Genomic DNA, 20,551 nt, shown 5'->3' with positions numbered 1-20,551 from the left:
CGCAGCAGTTCCAGAGAAGGCCCAGAAACCGCCGGGGAGGACCCCAGGGCCGGGCACGCACCCAGGCTCAGAGCGCCGCCCGATCTGCGGGCGTCTGACCGGAGCGAAGGAGGCGGCCGCGCTGAGGTTGGAGGGGGCGCGGCAGGGGGGGACGGAGCAGGGCTGGGGGTTGTCGAGGAGGAGGGGCAGGAGCCGCAGAGGGCGGCCCCACAGAAGCTTCCAGAGCGTGCTTCTCTGAGTGACTGCCCGAGGGCACTGAAGAGTGGCCTTGAGCCACCCTCGGTGTCCTCTGGAAGGGACAAGACCCCGGCCCCTTCAAGTCACGCTCTGCTTACTGGAGACTCAGGACCAGGCACCGGAACCGGCTGAGCCACCGTCCCTCCTCCTGGACCTCGCGCTCCAGGAAGGCGTCCCACTAGAGCTGGAGGGCGGACGAGACAGGGAGGAGCCCGTGGCCCCGTGCGCGGGGTGGCCGACCCCAGGCGCCGCCCCGGGCGCGCGCTCACACGGTCACTGCTCGGAGCGCCTCTCGGGAGCAGACACCCGCGACCTCACTGCACCCAGGGCTCCGCTGCGCTGTCCGGGGTTGGGGCGGGGCTGCTGTCAGAGCCTGCCTCTGGAGCCCAGCCCGAGCGTCCACCCGCAGGAAGGAAGGATGGAGCCCCGGGTGTGCTGGGGAGACACCAGGTGCCCAGGGCGGGGAGGCAGTACTGCGGCAGGTGCGGGCAGCAGGCGGCGGCCCCGCGCTCAGCACCCGGAGGACGGGCCGACTGCGTTCAGCTATGAGTTTGCAGCTTGAGCTTTGAGTTCGCTGGGAGCCCTGGTTTGGAGCCGGGTTTGCAGAAGGAAGTGGGGGCTCTTCCGTGGAGGCCGGCAGCCTCCCGCGTGCCCACCAGGGGGCGCCCTGCCCACACGGGGGGGAGCCCGCCTGGCCGGGCGAGGCTCCTCCCCAGAAGTGCTCCCGGAAATCAAGACTCAGCCTCGGGTCTCGGACCCACCTCCAGGCGCTTGCAGTTTCTAGTTTCTTTGCTCTCCGATTTTCAAAGCGAGCCCGGCGGGGAGGCGGCGTGGGGGCCTGTCCCTAGGTCTGCGGTCTTCCCGTCCCCCTCCGTCAGAAGGCAGGAGCGTCCTTGCGGAGGGGAGGACGAGTCCTGGGCGCCCCTCCTGACGCTGGGGGACCCCGGTGAGAGGCCTGGGCTGTCTGCGTGCCCGCTCGGGCCCCTCACTGAAGCCCAGTGTTCCAGACAGACCGTCAGCACAGTCTGAGCCCAGGACCGTGGCTGTCGGCCTCCAGGAAAGGGAGACGTTGAAAACTCCCAGGACGCCCCCTGGGCTGGAGATCTGCGTCCCTGCTGGTCCTAATGGACGAGCCTCAACAGCCTGCCTTGGGAGGTGGCCTGAGAAATTTTATGTCCTGTTACCTATTAGATCCACTTTGAAGAATCTAGCCCAAGAAAAAGGCCCCAAATGTGGGAAATTACACATAATGTTCCTCAAAGCGCCATTTTCAACAGAAGCAGCTAAGATAGCCCCTTGCACACGTGCTAAGCTGCTTCGTCGTGTCCAGCTCTCACAACCCTTGGACCGTAGCCCTGCAGGCTCCTCTGCCCATGCGATTCTTTAGGCAGGAATACTGGAGTGGGTTGTCATGCCCTCCTCCAGGGGATCTCCCCACTCCAGGGACTGAACCCACATCTCTTATGCTTCCTGCATAAGCAGGGGGTCCCTTAGCTCTCGCACCACCTGGGAAGCCCAAAGTAACCCTTTAGAAGCCTTAAAAAAGGAGTGAACCTCACACCACCACATAATAGAATAACGTGCAGACATAAAGGTGTGGTTCCCTGTTATACGGAGCTGCCCTGGTGGCTCAGCGGGCAAAGAATCTGCCTGCAGTACAGGAGACCCTGGTTCGATTCCCGGGTTGGGAAGACCCCCTGGAGACGGGAACAGCTACCCACTCCAGCATTCTGGCCTGGAGAATTCCATGGACTCTAGAGTCCATGGAGTCACAAAGAGTTGGGCACAATTGAATGACTTTCACCTTCAGAATGTTTCGGGTTGTATTTGCAGTTATGTTAAAATACAGATATAGAAGATCAAGGATTAGGGAAATTAAACCAAGATACTAGTGCAGTCATGTTCCAATAGTGAAAGTCGGACTCTTCTCTTCTGAGCTTCCTAAATTTAATGTGATACGTGATTTTATTTCATGATAAAAAATTTATAGAATTCACTTTTTTTAAAGTTCAATGCATTTTAGATTATATTATTATGAGAATGTTGAAACCGAAAGCCAAAATCTACCAAGACCTCTTTTGCACCTCCGATTTGGCTTGAGAAAAAGTCCTTACAAGAGGTGGCAACGCACAGCCTGACAGCTGCAGCTGGTGACAGGGTGGGGTTCCCAACCCTCACTCCCTCAGTCACCAGACCTCCGTCCCATCAAATACTCGGAACAGCAGCTCGTGTGCTGGGCGCTTAAGGTGTGAAGGCGCGACGTCATCCTTCCTGAGAAACTTTGCCACTGGCAACACCCAGCAGAACCGGCAATTCCGGACGACCCAGGTGCTTTTCTCCGGGAAGACACGTGGATCCAGACGGTCAGATCATCAGCACCAACTTCAGAGGCGCTGACGTCACATCATCGCTCTTCTCGGGTCATTTCTTTATTTTTAAATGTGGGATTTTTAAAACTAATTCCTGGATTTTTCGGTAACCATCATTGTTCACTTAGAAAAGGAAACACATTCCACCTTGAAGAAAAAGAAAACCTCTGAAATTCTGCTCTATTTGTTTACACGCTCTGAGTGGTAAACAGGAAACACGATAAAAATCCACACGTGTAGGTGGGATGCAGGCCGGGCCACGCTGTAAGCCCTTAGTCCCCCTCACAGTCGCCTTCTCTGCCCTTGGCCCATAATTGGCTGATGGGCTCCCAGACGCCCGGGGGTTCCCTCTTGCCCCCCACTCTTTGTTCATCTCAAACATGTTGAGAAACTGCACTTGGTGTTCCAGCTGCACACTAGACATTCAGCTCAGACCCCCTCCAGGCAGCAGAAAGGGAGCCGGGCTCGCAAGGCGTTTTGAACCAGAAACACCGAGGTTCATCGCCACACTGAGGACACACGCGTGACCTGTCTAATGGCACCAGGGGCTTCCTGATTGGCTGGAAAAGTCCCTGGAGAACGCCGTCCCGCCTCTTCCTAGGACTGCGCTGTTCCATCTGGAAGTGCATTAACCCCCAGCGGCTTCCCTGGTGGATCAGACGGTTAAGAATCTGCCTGCAATGCAGGAGATGGGGGTTTCACCCCTGGGTCTGGAAGATCCCCTGGAGGAGAGCATGGCAGCCCACTCCAGTGTTCTTGCTTGGAGAATCCCATGGACAGAGGCGCCTGGCGGGCTGCAGTCCATGGGGCTGCAAAGAGTCAGACACGACTGAGCGACTAACACTTTCACTCTCAGCCACTTACAAAGCATGGCTGCCCATAATAGTGAACACAGAGTCACGTTTTACACGTCCTTTGTCACAGGCAAGTCACGTCAGTTTGATCAGTGAGAACATGCAGGCGCCTACATCCCAGGTGAAGGAAAGAGAACCCAGCATTTCTGTGTGTTTTCAGTGTAAGAAAAGCAGCTGGTCCTCGGCACGGGGAAGGGGCTTAGGGGGCCCTGGACACCTTCAAACTTGCCACCCGTGTCCCCAAGGAAAGAATCGGTGCTGCTGACCTGAGTGGCCCAGTCAGATGGGGGCCCAGTCAAATGGGATCCCAGCCCAGCTTCACCCTGAGAAACAGTTTTATGGGATCATCTTCCCACCACCTGAACTCAGTGAAGTTTCTCCCCCCAGCAGGCGGTGCAGGATGGAAACCAGAGGAGCTGTTCTCCACCCTGGTGTGTGGTGGGGGCGGGGGAACGGGACCCTCCTTCCCTGCTGCATGGCCGGGAGAGACCAAACCCATCAGAGCAAGGAGCTCCAGCATCTGCTGTGACGGCCAGGGGGCTGCAGTGCTGAGCCCCGGTTACGGCATTTCCCTAGGGTTTGCGCAGACAGTAAAGAATCTACCTACAATGCAAAAGACCGGGGTTTGATCCCTGGGTCAGGAAGATCTCCTAGAGGAGGAAACAGCAACCCACTCCAGTATTCTTTCCTGGGAAATCCCATGGACAGAGGAGCCTGAGAGTCTACAGCCCATGAGGTCACAAAAAGTCAGACACATCTGAGCAGCTAACACTGCCACTCTACAACCAAACGCAATGAGTTTCCAGAGCAATGGGTCACTGATTAGATTTACTCATAAGCAAGAGTTCCTGTGGGTGGATTATCTGCGCCCTCGGCCCTCCAGAGCCCCGGGAGCTGAGGGCTGGGGCCACGCCCCTCCCTGACCTCAGCTCCCACCTCAGGGTCACCAGCCGGCCCACACCTGTGTCTGTTCAGCCTCTGAGCCCCAGAGTGGTTTTTACATCTTAAAGGGGCTGAAAACAGCCAAAAGAGAACAGTTTATGACCTGTGAAAAGCAGATGAAGTTCAAATGTCTGAGTGCATAAATCAAGTCTTCAGTTTCACCAGTGAAAACTGGTGGAAATCTGCTTTCTCCACTCACCCGAGCACCGACGGGAGACGCGTGATTTGTGTCTTGTCCACGAAGCCTAGGACGCTGTCTCTGCCCCGGTGGACTGTGTGCCCAGTCCCGTTCTAGAGGTGAGCCTGCCTCACCCCCCAGACAGCCTGCCGCCCTCCCCCTGGGATGGGCCCCTGACCCGGGGGTGGGGTGCATCACTGTGGAGATACGTGGGCTGTTGCTATTGGGCGCTTGGCCAGCGGGGCCCAGGACTCCACACGCCCATCCTTCCTACTGGGCCAGTTCTGGTTCCGCCCACTACCTAAGGGAGGATGAGCTAGCTCTGGTTCCGCCCGCTACCTAAGGGAGGATGAGCTAGCTCTGGTTCCGCCCGTTACCCAAGGGAGGATGAGATAGTTCTGGTTCCGCCCGTTACCCAAGGGAGGAATGAAATAGCTCTGGTTCTACTTGCTACCTACGGGAGGGATGAGATAGTTCTGGTTCCACCCGCTACCTAAGGGAGGATGAGCTAGCTCTGGTTCCACCCGCTACCTAAGGGAGCTGCTCGGGGCAGGGCTTGGGTGCGCAGTGGAGTGGGCTGGCCAGGGCCGGCGGGGACTCCAGAAAACAAGCCAGACGGGTGCGCGCAGAGCTGCTCTCTCTTCCCTGGGCGAGTCCCTCCCATCCCCAGTTCAGGACAAAAACAGGAGAGGACTGAGCGCCGCCCTGGCCCACGCTGTTTCCCTGGAATGACGTCTGTGATAGAATCTAACCCGGATGGTGTTTTGTTTTGTCTTATTTTCCCAGTTGTCAGGAAAAAAAATAATTGTCTCACACTGGATTCTTCTCCCGTAACTTTTCCCGTAAACTCTCGGCACGTGCCATCATCCGACACTGGTTGCTGACGTTCAGTGGCTCAGCCGTGTCCGACTCTGAGACCCCCTGGACCGAAGCGCGCCAGGCCTCCCTGTCCACCAACTCCTGGAGCTTGCTCAGACTCATGTCCATCGAGTCAGTGACGCCATCCAACCATCTCATCCTCTGTCGTCCCCTTCTCCTCCTGCCTTCAATCTTTCCCAACATCAGAGTCTTTTCCAATGAGTTGGCTCCTCTCATCAGGTGGCCAAGTATTGGAGCTTCAGCTTTAGCATCAGTCCCTCCAATGAATATTCAGGGTTGACTTCATTTAGGATGGACTGGTTTGACCTCCTTGCAACCCAAGGGACTCTCAAGGGATCTGCCACTGGAGCCTCCCCCCAAAGTGGGGCCCCTGCAGCAGAGGACAGGGAGCCCCCTCCATCTCAGGAGACCCCGGGGTGTGACCCTCTGGCCTGTTAAGCCAGCTTTTGTGCCAGAACTCCAGCCAAGAGGCTAGAACTCGTCCTACAGTGTCCTCGAAGGTCCTGGGAGCCAACAGGAGCAGACAGGAGCCTCCCCTGGAAGGACAGGCTCCCATCTCAGCCCTTTCCTCAAAGATCACAGAGACGGACTTTCAGGTCAACAGTCGCTGAGCACATGGGCAAGCAACTCACCTGGTGCCATCCAAGGACAGGGTCGCCCCACAAAGAGACAGATGCCGAGAGGAAGGAGGTGCGATTTTAAGAAGTGGTTTTTGTTTTAAGAAATGAAAGATGGAGAACGTGAGGAAAGAAAATACAACTGTCAGAACTGACAGGTTGGATTTTCACAAGAACCAAAGAAAACACCCAGAGTGTAATACGTGCCTGAAACTAGCAATTGAAGGGACAGTTTGAACAGCGTGTCAGGTGCGTGGAGAATGACTTGATGAGCTCAGAATCACCTTCGCAGGTACACTGGGCACCGCTTCAGGTAACGTCTCAAGTCACAAAAAGACGAATACACTGGGCTACATTAAACAAATAGCTTCTGCTTCTCAAAATACAGTGTGCAGAGACGGGAAACCCAGCCACAAACCTGAGGTTCTCTGCAACCCACATACAACTCAAGGTTGGCCACCAGAACAGAGAAAGACCTGGGACATCAAATAGACAAAGCCGAGCAACCCTCAGAGACACGGGTGAGAGACAGGAGGCGTGTTGCAGAGCCTGAAGATCCGAAGTGTTATTGAGAGAAACTTCACCCACTATTAACCAGAGAGACGCAGTTCAAACCACAATAAAACAAAACACCACACTCAGCAAAATGGCAAAAGTGAGTGTGCTGGGGATGACCCCTGCCTGACCACAGACCCCTCCCTGCCTGCAGGTGAGGTGGGAGGGGGTCCCACACGTGGGAATAACCTGCCACACGGGTCGTGGGCGCTGGACGCCCGCTGCCAACCCTGCATCTGAGCAAAGCTCTTGCAGACACACCCAGAAGGCAGACATGAGACGTTTCAAAGCAACATTGTCATGCGGGGGATGTACGTGGAATGGATAAATAAACTGTGGCTCGTCACAGAGTGAACCGCAGCTGTGTGGGGCGGCACAGGGGCCCCGACAGGATTTGGGCGGAGACCCGCCATCGCAGAACCGTGAAATCCGAAGTGTGTCCGACTCTTTGCAACCCCACGGACTGCAGCCCGCCAGGCTCCTCCGTCCATGGGGTTCTCCAGGCAAGAGCACTGGAGTGGGCTGCCATTTCCTCCTCCAGGGGATCTTCCTGGCCCAGGGATTGAACCCAGGTCTCCCACACTGCAGGCAGACACTTGCCCATCTGAGCCAGCAGGGAAGCCCCCTGAGCCACAGTCGTGGCCTTTACGATGCTCCAAGGGCGTCGCCTGTGTTAGCCCCTGCTCAGCGCTGCTCTGAGAGGCACAGGCAGGGTGTTTGTCACCTGCCTCCAGACGTGCTCACACCCCCGTGTCTCCTCCCCCAGGAGCCAGCCCTGCCCCCACCACCCCACTCCCCTCCCTTCACGTCCGACCCACAGATAGACTAGCGGCCTTCCGTCTGCAGCCAGGACAGGCCTGGGTGATGGGGAAGCAGACGTTGCCAAGGTGAAGATGACCCAGGGGAGCCCAGGATGTGGCTTAAGCTGCCCCTCCCGGGGCGTCTCGGTCATGAGGATTGACCTCCGGCCCAGAAATCGCATTTTGAACACGTCTCCTGGCTTGCGCCCCTGCAGCCGCTCGGAGGCTCCAGAACTCAGAAGCGCTGACCCGGAAGCTGTGGCTGGAGGTGAAGGGCTTCCCTTCCCAGCCTCTCAGGGCTCGTCTGCCCCCTCTCCTTCGGGAACTGAACACCACTCCTGGCCATCTGCTTCCCTGGTGGCTCAGACGGTAACGCGTCTGCCTGCAGTGCGGGAGACCTGGGTCCCTGGGTCGGGAAGATCCCCTGGAGGAGGAAATGGCAACCCACTCCAGTACTCTTGCCTGGAGAATCCCATGGACAGAGGAGCCTCGTAGGCTACAGTCCATGGGGTTGCAAAGAGTCAGACACGACTGAGCAACTTCGCTTTCTCTCTTTCCTGACCACGTGCCACAGGCGGGGGAGCTGAGCGCCCAGGCAACCGCTCCGACCCCGAGGCGTTAAGTGGTAGTCACTCAGTCGTGTCCGACTCTGCGACCCTCATGGACTGTAACCCTCCAGGCTCCTCTGCCCACGGGATTTCCCAGGCAAGGATACTGGAGCGGGTCGCCATTCCCTTCTCCAGGGGAGATTCCCAACCCACATACCCAACCTGCGCCTCCTGCTTTGCTGGCAGATGCTTTACCGCCTGAGCCACCAGGGAAGCAGGGCCCTAACCTGGGAGAACCTGAAGCCCGGCGCAGAGGTGGGGCCGGCGGGGCCCCAGGGCAGCCCCCCAGCACTGGGGACCCCAGGGCGCAGGCAGTGTACGGCCGCACCCTCCCCAGGGCCCCTCCTGGGATGGGCTCCGCAGTCACCAGTGTCCACGCCCCCGGGGAGGGGTCCCCCGCCTGTCCACGCCCCCGGGGAGGGGTCCCCCGCCTGCTCACGCCCCCCTGCCTGCTCACGCCCCCGGGGAGGGGTCCCCCGCCTGCTCACGCCCCCGGGGAGGGGTCCCCCGCCTGCTCACGCCCCCGGGGAGGGGTCCCCCGCCTGCTCACGCCCCCCTGCCTGCTCACGCCCCTGGGGAGGGGTCCCCCGCCTGCTCACGCCCCCCCTCCCCCATCTGCTCATGCCCCCCCCCCCCCCCGCCTACTCACGCACCCCTCCTGCCTGCTCACACCCCCGGGGAGGGGTCCTCTGTCTGCTCAGAAGGACACAGGTCTGGGTTCTCGGGTCCCTGAGCCCAGGTGAGCCTGACCTGCCTGATCCTCTGGTGGCTGGAGGGCCGCTGGGCTGCCTGGACCCCCCAGGGGGCTGCCCTCTGCTTGGTGGGCGCCCCCTCCCCCCCACGAAGCCTCCTAGGGGACCGGACGTCTGGTCAACGTCTCCACAGGAGGGATCAGGTTGCTCAGCCCTGCGCCCCCAGCCACACCTTCCCCCCCCCCCCCGCACCCCCACCCCCCGACCCTCAGGGAGACCGACGTCAGCCACACCCGCTCCCTCCTCCGCGTCTCCAGCTGCACACCTGCTGCCGGCACAGGCCCGCCCTGCCCGGAAGGCCACCCTTATCCACCCTTCCAGACTGAGGTGTCTGGACACTTCCTCCTCCCTCCAGCCCCGTCCGCACACAGAGCTTTTCTGCAGGCCCCGCAGTTCCGTGCCGAGGCTTCCTCCTCCCTTGAAGGCACCCACGAGGGTCTCCAGGCCCCAGAGCGCGTACTGGGGCCCGGCCTGGATGAGGCGCTGCAGAGGCGGGCCCAGCGGCTCAGGAGCAGACAGAAGCCCTGGCCGCTCTTCCTGGGGCTTCTCGCCTCGGCGTCGGAGGTCACGGCCGCTGCTCCAGGGGCCCGTCATGACCCCTATTTTCAGAAGGTAAACCCAGATAAGGAGTTATTCTAAGCCCTTTGTTCGGTTCCAGTCTTCCCCGCAGGCTCAGCGCTCACTCCCGTGTCTTCCCGGGGAAGGAGGATCCAGTCTGTCAAACCCGCAGGCAGGGCCCGCCGCTGCCCCGGAGGCTGTGCAGGGCGCCTTCCGCCCCGCACCCTCGGGCTCCGGCCCCGGCTGGCCCTTCCTCACCCCATGTCTCCCAAGGTGGGCTCATGGAGCCGCTCACGGAGTCACCCAAAGCCTCCTCTCTAAGATCCTTCTGCTCAAATCAACTCCCGATAAATCCCGCCCGGCTTCCGCAAACCCCATAGCCTGTGTTCTGAACGTGTGGATCCCGTGGCCTCCACTGACTACACAGCTCCTGTTAGGTTTTCCTGTGTGTCTTCGCCTGTATTTGTGAGACACCTTGTTAAAAGTGCGGGTCTGGTGACTGGCAGAGAGTAAATGTTCCAATGACAGTTGGTATCATCTCTCTTACCATCTAGATTTTTCATCCTCTCAAGGACAGTGAAACCACCCTGTGTTGCTTTAACCCAACAGGTTAAAACTGACCCTGGCAGTTACTGAGTGGTTGCAAAGTGGAAGGGCCTCCTGTCTATTGAGTCACGTACAGCCGCTCCACGAGGCGTTGAGGACCCAACATCCCACCAGCAGAGAACTTAGCAGCAGTGACTGTGGCCCATTCAGGGCCTCTGGCTGGTTCCTGACTCCACTGCTGGCTCCTTCCAACAGTTTCTGCACGTTCTTGGTGAGGGAGGGAGCAAGCAGTCCGCCGTCGGCAGGGACCGCCCGTCGCCCACGTGGTCTTCTGCAGTTGCCTGGGGCTCGAATGTTGCCATCGCTGGCAGGCGTGGTGCTGAGGTGACGGGGCGCAGAGCTGTCGTAAATCAGGGTGCACGGGCTCTGCTCTGGCCTGTTCCTCAGACCGACGATCAACAGCTTCATCTTGAAACAGAGCCATGAGCCATGACAATGGAAACGCCCTCTGAGGAGGACCTGCCCAGAGTTTCATATTTTACTTGATGAATAAAATCACACACCCTTTGCTAGAAAGCCTCTGGGTGCTTACACAACATTTTAAGACCGAAACTGATAAATTCACTGGCGTTGAACTGCCCACTAAGTCAGCCAGCCTAGGAGCTGATTCTCGTCTCCCAGCACGGTGCTCTGGGCATCTGGTCGGCAATGCCCAGGGTCACCATGGGCATGGAGCGGACACGTGAGCAGCTCCCTGGGTAAACACAGATCCGCCCCCTCCGCCCGAGGCCCGTGGGGGTCACCGGGCGGCTTGGAGCTGAGAGGCAGGGATGGGACTCGTGAACTGGCTTCTAAGCCCAGGCAGAGACCCTGACAGGGGCTCGCCCACCCCCGCACCCCTGCAGCGTCACCTGAAGGACCGCAGACGAGGGCGGTTCACAGGCTCTGCCTGCTCAGCAGCCTGATTAAGCTGGCTGAGGAAGAGGGTGGCCCGCATCAGCGGTTTCTGGAAGTGTCCCGGGAAATTCCACACACAGTCAGTAGGACAAGCCCCGGAGAAGCGAAGCGAGCTGTGAGGAGCTCTTCTCCCACAGAAGCAGTGGGAGCCATGAGGCTCGGCTGGGCCTGGCCTGAGAGATGCCCCATCTCATTGGGGTACCAAGCAGAGCACCCAGGGTTTCCCCACAGAGAGTCCTGGGGTCCCAGCTGGTGTGGTCCCCGCAATTCTCAGCCACCTGTTTATTGAGAAGGTGGAAGTCCTGCGTTCGGTCCAGTGACTCTGACCGGGAGGTCTGACTCCCGAGCCCGCAGTTCACACTGCAGTGACCCCGTCCCCCACACTGACTCTGGGGTCAGACACAGGTGGTGATGCATCAGGGCTGACACGGGCCTGGAGTCCGTCACTGAGGGTCAGTGTCTTCAGGGTGTCCAGGGAGGGCCAGTGGGCACTCCCGAGCGCCTCGCAGCAACAAGCAGACAGAGGTTTACGAAGCCCAGCGCTTGCTGCATAGCTGTTTGGTTGCTAAGTCACGTCCGACTCTTTTTCGACCCCATGGCCTGTAGCTCACCAAGTACTCAGTAAATGTGCAATAAATTAAGAGAGAAACACAGCCTAAAAGTTAGGAGACTATGGGCAGAATTTCGTTTCCTTTAGTTCCCTGCTCTTCCGGATTATCTGATTAATTCTTTAATATTTATATGTAGCTGACTTCATAACGTTATGATTTTTTTAAATAATGAAGTTTTTGAAAATAATAACACTTGATTTAGCCAGATGGTGTGGCCAAAGCCTTGTCTCCACGCAGCACAGACTTTCTGAGGGGCGATGCTTTCACTCGCTCTGTCTGTCTCTGACCTAAAGACACACAGACGGAGCTGAACAGATGCGCGGCTGCCGTGGAGCAGGTCACAGCAAGCGTGTGGCGAGATCCAGGCCCTGATCTAACAGAGAGCACCCCATAAGCCTCCGCCAACCAGGGGAGAGCCACCTCGAGACACAGACACCAAGGCAGTGGACAGGGCGGGCCCAGGAGAGGGGTGGTCCAGCCTGCTGGGAGGGGCAGTCAGGCGAAGGGCCCAGTGTGGGGGGAGGGGGCTGGGGCAGCGTGAGCCCCCCAGGGAGACAAGGGCTCCTTCTCTCCCGGCAAGACAGCATCGGGGGCCAGGCCTCCCCTGGCCGACCGGCCCAGGGTGGACAAGGCCGGGGGGCAGCCCAGCAGGTTCGGAGATCGCACAAGCCAGGAGGGGGTTCATACACAGATCCCTTTGTCTACACACAAAGAAAAACTCAAGCGCTGGCTCGGTGGTAAAGAACCCACCTGCCGCTGCAAGGCACACAAGAGACACAGGTTCGATCCCTGGGTTGGGAAGATCTCCTGGAGGTGGAAATGACAGCCCACTCCAGTGTTCTTGCCTGGAGAGGCCCATGGATGAGCCTGGGGGCTGAAGTCCACAGGGTCACACAGAGTCGGACACACCGGCAGTGACCGAGCATGCACACCCGACGCCCACGCGGGTGGTGGACGCCGCCGGCGGGCGCCACGGAGTCCCAGAGCGGGTGCCACGGAGTCCCAGAGCAAAGACCAGGTCGGCAGTAGCACGGTGTGAGCTCCTCTTTAACATAAAGTATCAGCCCCTGGAAAAGAGCACACAATCAGACCAAAAGAAAAAAAGGTAGCTGCATTAAGCTCTGGGGGCTGAGGTTTTGGACTTCTTTCTCTTTCCTTTGCTTATCAATATTTTCCAAACTGTCTAAATAAGCACGTACTACTTTTGTACCAGCAAGGGAACATAGGAGGGTTTTATTCCCCAAATAAACTAAATTAGGGATGTGCGGAAAACAAGCAGGTCTGGCTCTTGTTCAGCGTCACCCGGGAGCCCTGTCTCTTCACGTCTCAGGAGCATAACCAGCACCATTTCTGCCGTTGGTTTATTTAATTCCAGGCCCGTGCGTCTCAGCAAACCCTGCCCACCCTCGGGGCTGGTGGACACAGAGCTTTCTGGCAGCAGCGACATCAGTACCTGCGAGGTTTCTCGCTCTGGAGGTTTTTTAAAATCTGACCAGCTATGGTTTCTGTCTCTCTTTTCAACGATTCTCTGTCGTCTTACTGAATTTGTTTAAATTCCCCCCTTCCTTTCATTCCCTTTTTTAAAACGTCTGCAATCTTTTTCCCCACGTACTATATAAGCACTCTTCTGCCTATTCAAAACTCACCGTGTACACCAGTGTGTGATCAAATTACGTGATAAAGTCAGTGCTCCATCTTTTTAAGATGAAAACCTCAACGACTTCCCGTGGTTCAACCCAGCGGAAGAGTCTTGTGCGATACTGTAAGAGGATCTTGAAATCTGTTTGATTTTACTCCTGTTCGGCTTCCTCCTGGGTGGAATTCTATTGTATATGGGGCAGATTCTGATCTAATCTAACACTGAGCCTGATTAATGTTTTACATCGAAAGCGTTGAGGTCATGGCTGCCTGCAAAAGTTACGCCTTTCTTCTCAATGCTTGTTTTTTCTCCCTCCCTACCCCCTAAAGAGCCGCTGTACAGGACTCTGACACCCTTTCTTCTCATCTGAAAGCATTTTATACCTGCCTATTTAGTTACACTCTATTTATACTCTGAAACTATCATGGAGTTATTACAAAATACATCAAAACTTTAAAATATTTAAACGTTTATTATAAAAATGCCACCTTACATGTATACAATATAATAAGGAAGGAAAGAATTCATATTTCTCCAACAATAACCAAGACTTCCAATAAAATTTCATTTTTGAAAAAAACATCTGCATTTCTCAAAAGAAGATTCACAAGTGTCCCCCAAAGTCACCCTTTTCGTCCTTTTCCGACTTTCCTCCCAGGTAAATGCACAGCAGTCTCACCTTCCAAAGCTGGACACTTTCTGGTACCAAGGCTGGCTCCACACAGGCGGGGACGCACTCGATTCTCAGTCCCAGGAGAAGGTGGCTTGATTGCTGCTTAGCCTTGGGCTGAGAGACGAGCGCTGTCTGAGCGGTTCCACAGCAGTTATCATTAATTTCCTTGTGTAAACGGAGACAGGTTTCTTAACCCTCACGGTCTGAATTCCTAGATCAGCAGGGTTACCTGGAGCCATACCCCATCCCAGGCAGGGACAGAAGGTGAGCGCTTGGTGCAGGGACAGAAGGTGAGCGGCCTGGTGCAGGGACAGAAGTCCTGGGCAGCTCCTCCGTCCCAGCGGGAACCTCAGGTTGTGACTGTCAGGCCTGGAGGAGGTGGTGGTGAGAATTCAGACACAGGTGACTGTTAACCAGAGCCACCCCTCACTCTCTTTGCTCCTGGTTAGAGGGTTGTCCCTGCTTCCTGTACTTACATGAGCTGAAAGCACATGAGGATAACCAGCAAAGTGTGTCTATCCAACAATTAAACATCGTTTCATTGAATCTCACACAAAACTGTTTAACAGCTAGATGTGGACAATTACATCAACTTGCCCCCAAGTTTCCTGTTTCTCGAAGATTAAAGTGCTCCCTTGCTTTCCAGTCATGACGGAGAGCCTGGTTGTGAGTGATGCTGTGCTCCTCTCAAATAAAAGGCGCAGGAGCGCGTGTGGTCCTCTCTAGACTCTGCCGGCCGTGGGCATCAGTCGGGGGAGTGTTTGACTCTCGTTCGAGAGTGGACGATCCATGGACGCCATGGACCAGCCTCAGCCTACACACGCCGTCACCTTTGTGAATCTCAGTGGGCTCTTCCCACATGCGGAAATCCCCATTCAAAGCAGATGTGCCTGTAACGGAGCACCTCACTCACTTAGGGTTTTCACTCTGAGCAATGTTACCGCACTCTGACCCTCACACTGAGGGCTCCCAAATTTGCTTTATGACTGTTGACTTCTCTGCCCATATCTTTACTATAGGGTTCTTACACACCCATGATAAGTATCCCAATTAAAGTTTTGACAAAATATTTGAACAGGAAAATACCAAAGAAGACCTAGAGATATATAAAAAAAAATCAAAAAAATGTTCAATCTCGATGTTAATCTAAGAATCATATAAAATTAGGGGAAAGTTTCAATAACACCTTGTATTGGCGAGACTTTTTCAGAGGGTGGGGCAGAATTAAGCACTTTACTTCAGGATGACTTAGACTAGAGAAAAATAATTGATTATATCACGTCCATGAACAGAGGGGTTGTAAAATACATTATTATATTGTCACAAAATGAGATATTAGGCATGAACATAGAAAAAGGAGAAAAAAGTGTAACCTAGAGAGCATATTGAAAAGCAGAAACATTACTTTGCCAACGAAGGTCTGTCTAGTCAAGGCTATGGTTTTCCCTGTGGTCATGTATGGATGTGAGAGTTGGACTGTGAAGAAAGCTGAACGCCGAAGAATGGATGCTTTTGAACTGTGGTGTTGGAGAAGACTCTTGAGAGTCCCTTGGACTGCAAGGAGATCCAACCAGTCCATTCTGAAGGAGATCAGCCCTGGGATTTCTTTGGAAGGAATGATGCTGAAGCTGAAACTCCAGTTTTTGGCCACCTCATTCGAAGAATTGACTCATTGGAAAAGATTCTGATGCTGGGAGGGATTGGGGGCAGGAGGAGAAGGGGACGACAGAGGATGAGATGGCTGGATGGCATCACTGACTCGATGGACGTGAGTCTGAGTGAACTCCGGGAGTTGGTGATGGACAGGGAGGCCTGGCGTGCTGTGATTCATGGGGTCGCAGAGTCAGACACGACTGAGCGACTGAACTGAACTGAACTGAACTTACAGTGGAAAAATAAAGCTCAATAAAACTGAAGTTACAAGGCAGCTTTACCTTCTCCGACTCAATTCCACCTTACAGACGGCTACGAGTTACAGATTTAATCTTGGAACAAAAATGACTGCCTTGCTAACTGACCATAGGACTCAGCACCCTTCGGTGTTTTAACAGAGCAACGCACACACAGACACACAGATGGGTTCTCCTTGCGACGCTCCCCTCCCCGCCCCCCGTGTGCCAACACGCTGTCAACAGCACTCGGAGGCTTTCTCACCGTGCATCTGTCATCTCAGAGCTCTGATGAAACAGACACCCACCCAGGCGATCATCACGGAAGGAGCTAGGAGTGAAACATTGCTGAGCTAATGCTCTCAAATCTTGCGAATTTAAAAAAAGGGGAAAGGGGGGGGCGGCGGGCAAAAAAAAAGGGGGGGGAGGAGGAATTAAGACGTGACTTCAGTTTTGAAATAAGAAGAACGCAGTCCAATAATCTGGCTCCTTGACATGCGACTTTCATGCTGTGGAAATTCACCAAGACTGCGCAGACAAGTCACACCACATCAAGCCAAAACGCCCGAGTCTGGATGAGTGATGTCATCTTGCGAGGTTTACGGTGGCTTCAGGCGAAAGCCACATGGAATCTCAGCCCTGCCGTCTCTTGGTTGCTGATCACAAGTGTTCTCAGGCCGTGCACACCGGCACGGAGCCACCTCCCCGCGTCCACACCCTGGGCAGCCCTCTCTCGGGACACTTACGGGAGCTTCAAGCCACAGGCTGCCTGCTCGCTGCTCCATCCAGACACAGGAACGGCAGGAACCGCTGCTCAATACTCAAATCCACATTTCGGGTGGATTTATGGGGATTTTTACGTGTCTCAAACAAGAGACAATGCTCAAGGCCCTTCACGAACACCCAGAGGTACTGAAAACTTGCACAAATCTTAATTCAGACCGCATCAGCCATCCTTCTGGTTTTTCAAACCCAAACCAAACATCATCAAGAAACCTCCCCCAAGACAGAAGCGGGTCTCAGCAGACACGCTGCATCCCCAGCTGTGAGCCAGGGTCACGGGCAGAGCTCCCCGGCCCCCTCTCGTCCCAGGACTGAGCGCTGGCCCCACTGGGAATGTTCCAACAGCCTCCCCATGACCCGCTGCGGCCTGAGGCTGGACTGCTTTCACCTTTCCAAGCAGGTGGCTGGGATGGCTGCAATCCGACATCAGTTACACGTCTGGCATCTTCTCCTGACCCTGTCAGGGGCAACCCCCAGGGCTGTTCAGGGCAGCACTGCACGCAGTGGTCCAGCCCAGGCACCAGGGACCTGGAGCCAGGGAGGAGCCTCCACCCTCTGAGCCCCAGATACACGGCGGAGCTGACCAAGCAGTCTGCTGGTGGGAGGTCACAGGTCCCAATCTTCTCTATGAGATGGTCTTATAGATAAAGGGAACCCTATCTGCTGATGGACATGCTGACACAGAACCTAACTGCTTAATCCCCAACTGCCTTTGGCAACAATATAATTATCGATTCCATATGGTTAGTTTAACAAGCATAGAGGCCAGTGTGTATCGGCTACAACTCTATTCGCATCCTTCTATTTAAGCAGAATAAGCGAGCCACGACAGCCTTTATCGAGCCCTAGGCAAGGAATACCTATACAGCTCGCTTCGTTTCTAATATTTTTCCTGACTGCTATATGAATGTGGTGATAGCTAGAGAGGTCTGAAGACACAGCAGCGTTGGCAGCTTTTCCTTTATTGGTCAAGAAGACTCACTACGTTTTTAACTTATAAATTTAATTACTGGAGAAGACTCTTGAGAGACCCTTGGATGGCAAAGAGATCAAACCAGTCAGTCCCAAAGGAAATCAACCCTGAATGTTCATTGGAAGATGGGTGGATGGAAAGACTCACGCATAGATGGAAAGACAGACAGACACATACGAAGATGGATGGATACACAGATACATAGACAGACGATAGGTTTGTGAACGGCCATGCCTTAGAATACATGCTTCTAAGTCACTTCAGTCGTGTCCGACTCATCGCGACCCCACAGACTGCAGCCTACTAGGCTCCCCCGTCCCTGGGATTCTCCAGGCAAGAACACTGGAGCGGGGTGCCATCGCCTTCTCCGCTTAGAACACATAAATAAGGCTTAATCCAAGAGGGACTGAGTTGCCGTCGTTCAGTTGCTAAGTCGTATCTGACTCTCTGTGACCCCGTGGACTGCAGCATGCCAGGCTTCCCTGTCCTTCATGGTCTCCCAGAGTTTGCTCAAATTCATGTCCACTGAGTTGGACGTCAGAAAATATTAATTTTTCTTTACATATCTCTAGAACCTTGCATATTACTTTTGTAACAAAACTCAACAATGTAAAAATGTATCATCTGGGGGATGACCTAAGAAAACCATGGTATAGTTTTTTCTCTTTTATTTTTTGGCCAAACCACTCCAGCTTGTGGGACCTCAGTTCCCAGACCAGGGAATCAAACCCAGGTCCTGGCAGTGAAAGTGCAGAGTCAAAATCGCTGGACCATCAGGGAATTCCCCGGATATAGCTCTGAAGTTTCCTTTCAGCTCAATGAGGAACAAATTACCAAGAGTTTATTCAGCAGCTTTTACTAGGCAGCTACTTGGAGCCAGGCTATCACCTAAAATACTTCCGTTTTTAAACGAAGGTCTCTGTTCTCACCCGGCTTACAGTCTAGTGGGGGAAACAAACAAGGAGGAAGGATCAGAGCAGGCAAGCAAACTCAAGAACGGGAGCGGACGGCATGCTGCGGAAAGGCAAAGCGGGCGGTGAGCCCTGGGGCCAGGCCCAGGCCGGCCTGACGAGAGCCTGACGGGGAAAAGGCGCGAGGAGGGCAGAGGAGGCCACGCGGACCTGGAGGCCGAGACTTCAGGGGAGGGCATGGCGCGTGCAAAGGCCCTGGGGAGCCGAGGGGCCATAGGAGGCCCAGCTGGAGGGGCTGGGGCGCCGGTGAGGAAGGCGGGGGCCAGGAGGGGTCAGAAGGAGGAGGGTGTGTGGGGGCGGGCCTTCGGGGGAGGGCCTTCCCGCAGCCCCCTGCTCCCTTCAGTCTCGCACAGCATGTAGGGCCGGGCGTGTGCATGTGAGCACTGGCTTATTGCACGGAGAAGGCGACAGCACACACTCCAGCACTGTGGCCTGGAAACTCCCATGGACGGAGGAGCCTGGTGGGCTGCAGTCCATGGGGTCACTAAGGGTCAGACACAACCGAGCGATTTCACTTTCACTTTTCACTTCCATGCACTGGAGAAGGAAATGGCAACCCACTCCAGTGTCCTTGCCTGGAGAATCCCAGGGACGGGGGAGCCTGGTGGGCTGCCGTCTCTGGGGTTGCAGAGTGGGACACGACTGAAGCGACTCAGCAGCAGCGGCAGCAGCACAAGAGAACAAATTTAACAAACAAGAGAACACATTACCCAGGGGAGAGAGGCTCTCAGAACCACAGCAAACTGACGGCTCCTAACTTCCTTCTGCTCCACAGCGAGCCTGCTGGGCTGCAGCTGCACTTTTTAGACACAAGTTTTAGTTCAGTTTGTTTTTTCTTGGCATCTTACACACATTTCCTTCACCCCTGTTTCGTTTCAGTTACATGGTAATCTTTAAGAGCTACATAAACGTATGATCACTGAATACGACACATACTTTCAGACCCTCCAACACTCACAAAGGAGTGGCCCGCCCTCTGCGCTCACTGTCACCCCAGGGGAAGGCAGGGGGTAAGGGAGGAGGTGACGGCTGGCACCTGAGCCCCAGGAAACTCAGGGCGGGAGGTGGAGTCCAGAGTCTGCGGCCTCGGGCCCCACGTCCTTCCCAGGCCAGGAAAGCGGGAGACACTCCCAAGAGCACTAAGGACGCGAGCGCTTCCCCAGGGCTCCCAGGACAGTCAGAGCGTGAGGAGCCCTCGGGTCCTCTCATCGCATCCCTAAGTCCCAGAACAGCGGAGGCTGGCTGGGGTAACTGGGCACTCCAACTGCCTCACGCCACCCCAGGCAGGCCCACCTCCAGGGGAGAAGCACTGAGGCCCAAAGCTCAGGGAGGACCGCAGAGCCTCTTTGACCGCTGCAGCCCCAGGCCAGCACTGGGACTTTAGAGCCCTTTTCTGCCTGCCCCACATGGAGGACAAAACCCGCAGCTCTTCGGGGCTCTCGATTCCTTCTTCCCCCACTTGCCCTCCTTCTCCATTCTGGACAGTTGATGGGCTACAGATAGAAAGATGGGTCAATGGGTCGATGGATCGGTAAACAGATTAACAGGAGCTTCCATGGGCTCAGTGGTGGAGAATCCACCTGCTGAGGCAGGAGACTTGGGTTTAATCCCTGATCGGGAAGACCCCACACGCCCCAAAGCAGCTAAGCCCGTGCGCCTCAACCACCGAGTCATGCGTCAGCACTGCTGAGGCCCGCGTGCCCTAGGGCCTGCGCTCTGCACCAGCAGAGAGGCCGCTGTGGCAAGAAACCCACCGCGCTCAGCAGCTGGGGCAGCTCCCACTCGCTGCAACCAGAGAAAGCCTGAGCGGCCACGAAACCCCAACACAGCCCAAAGCGGACAAATCAACTTTCACAAAAACGGATGACGGCTCGATGGTAGACAGGTGAAGGGACGGACAGACAGATGACACCCAGAGCTACAGATGAGGTGGTTGTGCGCGGGCGGAGCGTCCCCGTCGGTAAGACGCAAGGATGCTCCCCACTCAGAAAGACAGCCCAACCCAGGAGGCACCTCAGCAAGACGAACCCCAGGAGCAGCCTCAGCGAGACGAACCCCAGGAGCAGCCTACAAAACGGCTGGTTCTGGAAGCACAGCATCTCCAAAGTACTGAGTCACGGGCCAAGGAAAGTGCTGAGTCACGGCCAAGGACAAAGCAGG

This window comes from Ovis canadensis, chromosome 8, assembly GCF_042477335.2.
Source record: "Ovis canadensis isolate MfBH-ARS-UI-01 breed Bighorn chromosome 8, ARS-UI_OviCan_v2, whole genome shotgun sequence".
Classification (NCBI taxonomy): Eukaryota; Metazoa; Chordata; class Mammalia; order Artiodactyla; family Bovidae; genus Ovis; species Ovis canadensis.
This window is presented reverse-complemented; position numbering follows the sequence as displayed.